The 8,062-nt window shown below is 33.7% G+C and overlaps 1 long non-coding RNA gene across 1 annotated transcript; it reads left to right on the top strand.

Moving 5' to 3' along the window:
- The first annotated feature begins 5,269 nt into the window (after positions 1 to 5,269).
- On the top strand, positions 5,270 to 7,600 carry LOC131073165 (uncharacterized). The gene is made up of 2 exons (XR_009112840.2): positions 5,270 to 5,443; positions 5,832 to 7,600. It is a non-coding gene; the product is annotated as an uncharacterized LOC131073165 (long non-coding RNA).
- Positions 7,601 to 8,062: the final 462 nt, after the last annotated feature.

Here is an 8,062-nt window from a genome sequence, read left to right as displayed (position 1 = left end):
ACTTAATGTTAACTTAACCTTTTTCATAATAATTTCCTACCTTGTTAGCTTTGTCCAAACCCTAATTGTTTTAACCCTAGTTGTAAACCCTAATTTGGTCTCCTAATTAGGAACTTGATTGATCAAGCCTAACCCACCCAACCTAAAGCCCAAGTCAAACCCTAGGTCAACCTAGTCCATCACAAATAAAACCCCGACCCTAGGACACCCTTTAATTGCTTGTTGGTCTAACCAACTGCACCGTTCCCTTGACCAACTGCATAGTTTGCCTAACCAACAACATAATTTGCTTGACCAACTACACAGTTTGCCTAACCAATTGCGTAGTTTCATCCCCCAATTGCACAACTTTATTAACCAAGTGCACGTATCTCAACAACTATGCAGTAAGCACATTCAACTGCATAGGTTCTAGCCTAGACCCACCTGACATGCAACAAAATAAAAAAAAATTAAGCCTATAAAAGTATGCTCAAAACTCAAATTGACAAGTAGGGTTTGGGGTACATACTATTGGTCCTACACCCTCTAGTCGCTGATAGGTCTACATGTTATCACCATGATGATTCTCCCTCGGAATTCGCACCATCTTGCTAACTTCCCCTTCCTTCTAGAGCTCCAAATCTTCCAAAAAAGACAGTGAAAATGAGCTCTCTTAACACTCCCACCCCCTTTTATACCCATCTAGCCTGCCTAGATGGACATTCATGCACTCCCTTTTGCATTGGTCGTGGTCATTTTAACCTTCTCGAGCTTGTATCTTTTGCGTCTTAACTCCAATTTCACTTGGATTCGTGATGTTGGAATCTTGGTGTCATTATCGACAAATTAACCTTTTTTCAAGATTTTTTCTGTCAATTTCTCGAGGGGGCACCCTTATACCCTATCATACCTCAGGCATGTTTAATGTGATTTTCTTATTAATAGCTTCTTTGAAACAATGTTCTAAATTTCATTGTCTTAAAGAGGGGCAAAATTTAAAAACTAAAAATTAGTATCACCCACATTCTTCATTTTTAACCTAATCACACGTATAATCTTCATTATTCGTGCGATCCTGTCTCGTTTTTCCTTTTTCCATTTTCTGCCTAGATCATTTCATTTTCTTCCCATTTTGAGTTTGGGATTTCATTTTATTCTTAGCTTCCTTCCCTTTGTGTTATATCTTTCCCTTTTCAATTTTACAGTGTAGGTTTACCTAATTTTATCCCGATTAGGTCATTTTTCTCTCACAAGATCCTATCCCGCTTCACCTTTCCTATTTTCTTTCCACATTGTTTCATTTTCTTCCCATTTCGAGTCCGGGATTTTATTTTATCCTCAACTTCATCTCCTTGGTGTCGATTTGTTCCCCTCTCGATTCAGTGATGTTAGTTTTCAACCTAAACCCTTGTCTCGATTGGGATTTTTTGCTTCCTTTTTGGTCTAGCCACTTCCTACTTTTAATTTTTGATCTCGTTGGCATCATTTTTTTCAGACCTATTCCTATTTTATTGTTTCATTTTGACCTTTTCTCCTTCCCCATGGTGTCGCATTCATCCCTTTTCCGTTTTTTGACCCGCTTTTACTCGATTTTACTTGGTTCAACCTAATTTTCCCATTTGACTTAACTTAAGTAAATTCGGGTCTTTATGTGTTTGTTCAACCTAGTTGGCCTCTTAGGTTTATTTAATTGATTAATTAATTAAATCCCTATCATACTAACATTTCTTCTATAGTCGAATAAATAAATCCAATAAGTAATTTTTTTATCCCCTTTTTGTCCTTTAATTAATTAAATTTATTTATTTAATTAATCTTGTGATAAATACAATTTACAAATTTATTGTATTTATTTTCTTCCAAAATAAAGATAATTAATAAAGTCTATTTATTAATTCATCTTTATTTTCTTTTTTGTCATGAGATATTTAATAAATTTTATTTATTAAATTATCTCTAAAATATCCTCTCATATGAGAATTTTCTTTGATTTTTCCTAATATCCTCCCTATTTTTGAAAATGGGAAGTTAATATCTTTCCTAGATTTCCAAAAATCATCTTTTTGGAAATATCTCATTAATCTTAATGTTAATTTAAAAATGAGGTATGCATCCTCAGAAAAAATTCTTTTCTGTTTTTTCTCGGCTTTCCCCTCATCTCCTCCATCATTCCTCAAATGACAGCTCTATTGTGCATTCAATTAGGTCTGTCCATCTAATCAAAAATATTTTTGATCTCGTCCATTCGTCAAGTCTCCAGTTTTCTATAAATTGGGATTTCTCTTTTAGTCAAATCATCTAATTTTTGAGTAGTTTCATTTTGTCAGTTTATCTAGCAAGCTAATTTTAGCATTGTCATTCTATACAAATAGCTTAGCAATCCACTTTTCAAGCATTGTTATTCTGTCTAACTTTCAAGTAATATTAAACATCTAGTTTAATAAATCACACTTTCGAGTCATCCTTGCAATCACCTTACTTTCATTCATACTTACACCTGCACGATGAAAGCCACAACAATTAGAGGAGAAAGAAGGAACACTGGAGCCACACTGAAGGAATAGGTAATACTTGCATGGTGTTTTCACATTTTTTTTCAATGTCTCTATTGGTAGGATTAGGATAGGTTAGCATAGTTGTTAATGAGTTTGTGATTTTATTTCAAATTATGGTATTGGTTTGATTCTCATCAAACCTCCCCCTGAGCCATCTTTTATTGAATTACTATCATGCCACCCTGGGTTAAGTTTTGAAACTTAATCATCTTCTTGTCAAAAAAGAGTTGTTGTAACCACCTTTTATTGAGTAGCTAGATAAAAAGTTCCCAAATTACCTCTCTTGACAATAGTCTCCTCTTAGCCTTCTCATTATCCTACCAAGTGGTTGCTTCATCGGTGAGTTGGTATGCTCCCCACATTGACTTGGTTTCATTAGAAAGGTTGCACAATTTAAAATATATCTCCATTTCAATGATCCATGCCTCTACTACATCTCCTATAGGCTTCCCATCGAATTTGGGTGGAGCAACCTTCTTGAGATCCCAACCCAACTCCTCTGCAATTCTACCTCAATTATTATCACCATTCTCCTAGTTTTTATCTTCATGTTGGTCTTAACCTCTCTTGAGTTAATTGTTCTAGGTTATCCATCCTAGTGCCTTGTTGGGTGAGGAGGTTGAGAATCTTGTCCAACCTCTCTTTTTTCTCATTGTTTGGTCCACTACTTGATCCACCATTCCCTGTGTTTACCATGGTTGGCTAGGTTGACTTGTGCCACAATTCGTGTTTTAACATAGTGAATTTAGGCCCTAGAGTTTAACCAATGCACTTGAATACCAAAATGTAAGGCTCCTATCTTTAATACCTCACATTTTAAATTATATGCTCATTTAACACATCATCAAATCAATAATTAAATTATTAAATCTAAAACTAATTAAATGACAAAATCACAATTTATCATTTTAGTTCTCAATCTAGGTAAAAGAACATATTTATTTGAAGTACATGATTACAATTATGGTCTTCATGCCATGTGTATAATAAATCAATAATTAATAAATAAATTACAAATTTACATTCAATACAAGTTTTAAACAATCGTCCTCAGTCGCCATCAAACCACACTTTCATCTAGAAGTTGAAGATGAGAACATGGCGTAGACGATTTTCAGCTCAACCATGAAGTGATTATGCTTCCTTGAAGTTCTTCGTGACATGAAGAACCACTAACCTTGTACGAAAAGATTAACTACTTGAAAAGAATGGTAGGATGGAAACCTTGGTGCAAGATGATACATCTACATGCATACTTGAGTACATGATGATGCAATGCCCTATTATCAAGTTATGGAAAAGAAACATATTAAGAAATTTACTAGGCTAATTCATCTATTTCAATTAACAAGGCTTTGGCCAAAGCACTTTAAAATAACTCGATTTTCTCAACAAGAGGATCATCCTTCTCTGTTTACTCATATTTGAGACCCTTTCCCAGAAACATAGCTTAAATACACACAAATAAAATGTAGACTTTCACACATATGCATATGAGTTTGTCTACTCTTTCTTTACTTTACAATAAATATGCATAATTCTACCGATTTATCTGTTTTTGTCATCATGCTAATGCATCATTTTCCTATTATAAGATCATGTTGCAAGAAAATGATATCTTTCACTACATGGCTGTTTATGCATAATGAACATGAGAACTTATGATGTAATTTTAGAGAGATTAAACACGTAGATTTTTATTTTAGAAAGATTAATGATAATGCATTATTTGTTTTAAGAAGGTATGTCACATGTATGCATATATATAATATATACACATATATTTATATATACATACACATGTTCTTAAGAGTACATGTAAATATAATAGCAATTTCATAAATTTACAGTCACACAATTAAATCAAATTTTGTTTGTAGATAAGAGATTTGTATGTAATTGTCTACTTTTCTAATGTCTCGTTTATTCATTTAACACTTCTAGTTTAAGTTTTATTTAATAAATGTAACATAATTATTTCCCCTTTTAGCGTAGAATTAAGAGATAGTAGAATTTTAGTTCAGATTAATCCAATTAGAGAGAAAATGAAAATGGGTTTATGTTTGAGTTTTTATCTATCTATCCCATCTATCTATATACATGTACATATACATATATACATATACACATATACATGTATATGTATATACATATATACATACATGTAAATCTACATGTACACACACATATTATTTTTCTATCATTAATCAATCTATATCAATTCATGCTTAATTTATATGCATTTGTTTAAGTACCTTAGATTAACTTTAAAAAAAAACTAAATTTTTTCTTTTTGAGTTCCCTTAAGTTTGAGCAAATATAATATCATATACAATAATTGATATCACATTGCAATTTAATTCCTAAGGTATTTTTTTAGACTATTGAAATCCACTTCACCTCCTTATAACTTTAATGTGTTGGATAATTTTTTTAACAAGATGGATGATGTTGGCACATCACATCTCTCCATACCATGCACATGAAGAGAATAGACCTTTCTAACCACTTGCCTTTATTGTTCAAAAATCTAATATTAAAAAAATTTAACATAAAACTCTTTTACTAAACTCTTTTAATCCCATACTCTATTTAAATCATTCCTTTCTATTTCATAAAAATATTAAAAATATACAATTTCTTTCTATTTTTATCAACTTTTAATCTCGTATTCTATGAGGTTAAAAATCTTCTATTCTATTTTATCTTTATCAAAGTAATGTGTGCACGTGTTAGGATCTGAGCCTCTCAAAAGATTGGATCCATGAAAGAGGCATGCATAGTTTCCTATAAAGAGCCTGCGTTACCCTATTAGGGTTCTGTCCTGCGATCCATCAACATGGCTATTGTGAAATGAGGCGGCGGCGGCGTATCGAATCTGATACTTCAGCCTTGTACAGAAAAAGGTAATGATTTCATCTTTCAGGGTTTTGAGTGAATCCAGAGTCTCTAAATAGCCTAACATCACAGCACCCTTTTGGGCTATTCAGAGGCCTGGATTCCCTCGAAACCGCTAAGTGAAATCACAGTGTCTAACCCATACGCTTCTTGTTTACAATTTACAGAGAAATATTATTTTTTGTTGCGTAGATTTTAGTTCAGGTAGAAGGTCCTTTTACAGTAAGGCAATGAAAGGGGTTTTACGGTGTCTATCTTAGATCTTTCATGTTGATGCGATAAGTGGCTCATGATTAATGACACTTTGAGGCTTTTTAGATGATTGTAATATGTGATGGCCGAGCTTCTAATATCTTGGTTGAAAAAATCAATAGTTGTGGGATAACATGATTTCAGGTATTGTGCTAGACATAAAAATCATTCTTTTGGAAAGGTGTATTTATGACTTTGGCCTTAAAGCCTGGATTTTATCCAAGATTGTAGAGTGCTCTATGGCCAGTTCTTGAGGTTAGTCATGTGATTGCTGGCTGTTAATCATATCTTTCAGTTGAGTATTCCTTTTTAATTACAGCCTTTTTTTAGTTTGTTCTGGTATGCATTTTTTTTATGACTAGAAATTCTTCAAGAGATTTAAGGCTTTCATAGTTCATAACCAAGAAGTAGATTTCATGTCATTTGTTTGTTTATATGACGAGAAAATCCTTAAGAGGTAAGGCTTCCATAGTTCATAACCAAGTAATAGATTTCTTGGAATGACATGATAAATTAAAGTTCACTGACATGATATATTTAAGGATCACAGACATTATATGCTAGATATAACTATTGGAATCTGATAATTTTTAGATTAGACGGGAATTTGCTAATAGGTTTCTGTAAATACATTGGCGGTTTCATGTCCTTATATGAGTTTTATTGTTGTAATTATTTGATTATAATAAACATGGATGATAAGCACTCCTGCCACGCTACAGTTTATTTTGTATGGGGCCAACCTTTAGTGATGATACCATGTATGAGGTAACCTTTGGTCTATTGGCCACAATTTTTATCCACCAATATCTGCTGGAGTATTTCACTCCCATAAGATGTTCTCTTTTTAGGCCTCAATGCTTTTATCATTAGATCATGCCATTTTTTGAGCTCATCCAAATTGACATTTCTAACGATTCCTTAAAGCTTTACCTCAGTTTTGTCTTTTTCCTATCCTAGGCAGTCTGCATGAGATATTTACCATGTGACTCTCCAAAAATGCCATTATCCTTAAATTTATTTGGAGGCTTACTTATCTTGCACCTTTATCCCTCTGCAAATAGAGTTCCATTTGGAGGCTTCCTTCTCGCACCTTTTTCCTCTGCAAATATAGGCTTTGATGCCCAGTACTAATTTGTCCCTCTATATCACCATCCTTCAGCAGAATCTTAAGGCTAACTCTGATCGTCAAGACATTTTGCTTAATCAATTTGACCAGTTTGCAGGATACTGATTCAATTAGCATTCCTGATCTGCATACTACTAAGAACAATAGTGGAGCTTTTTCTTGATCAGGTGGATAAATACTATGGTGGCCATTGTGCCTCTTCCATGCTTCTGGAGTAGAGGCTATCTGCTGTGCAGGATGAAGACTTTTCTTCTACGGCTGGTTTAATCCTCTCACATGATGCAATGGTGGAACTGGAACTTTGGTGCCTGCCACGACTTCTTGTTGTGCCTATGTTTTCTCCGAAAAAGGCAGACTATTGCTGTTGATGGAGGCAGCTGTTGTGATTATGTTTACTCACTGTTTTCTTTATGATTAGCTGCTGTTGTTTCCAGCAGTCTTATTATCATTTGAAGTTTTGTTTGCCCTTGTCCACAGCTTGTTTGCTGTTTGATGGGGTGCTTTCTTTGCTGTTTTTAGGCCGACTCTGTGATTTGTAATTTTCCTTTCTTCAGTTAATCACCGATAAAACTACTTTTTCTAAAAAAAAATATGAATATCTAGATGCGCTCTGGTAACTTTATCAAACAAAATCCAGCAAGTCACCACCTCTTCTGTTATATTTATGTAAATGGCCCTTGATCAGAAAGACGCGTTTTTGTGTTTACTCCTGGACTTGGTAGTTCAGAAACTTGTGAGGGATTATATGTTAAGGTTTAATAGGATGGGATGGTCTCTATCTTAATTTTATAAACCGATATTGGTTGGTCCCTTTTTTAATTTATTGACTGGTCCTTTATTATCTATTTTAATTTTATAGCCAGATTTTGCGCTCCTCTGTGAAAAAAAATAGAGGTTTGAAGTTGTGGAGTGCAAAATCAAAGCATGGAGAACATGGTAAATATTTTGCATGCTTATTTATCATGAAATTTATCAGTAGGGGAGTGCTGGGCTTTTTTTATGCAACTTGTATGTGATTTGAAACCTATAACTTATGAGACTTCGGTGAAACTTACCTCATATTGATGCTGAAGAATATCATTGCTATAATTCATAATTCAAAATGGATTAGGGGTAGCCTCAAGAGTCCATCCCGCTCGTTGTTTTCAGGTGTAGAGTTCTGAGGGATACTTGTGCGTCTATCAAGAGTTCTAACGAATGAGTTGGAATATGCTCTAGAAATAATAAGTTTTCTCACCTTCTTTAT

The sequence above is a fragment of the Cryptomeria japonica genome, chromosome 1, assembly GCF_030272615.1.
Source record: "Cryptomeria japonica chromosome 1, Sugi_1.0, whole genome shotgun sequence".
NCBI lineage: Eukaryota > Viridiplantae > Streptophyta > Pinopsida > Cupressales > Cupressaceae > Cryptomeria > Cryptomeria japonica.
This window is presented reverse-complemented; position numbering and strand designations above follow the sequence as displayed.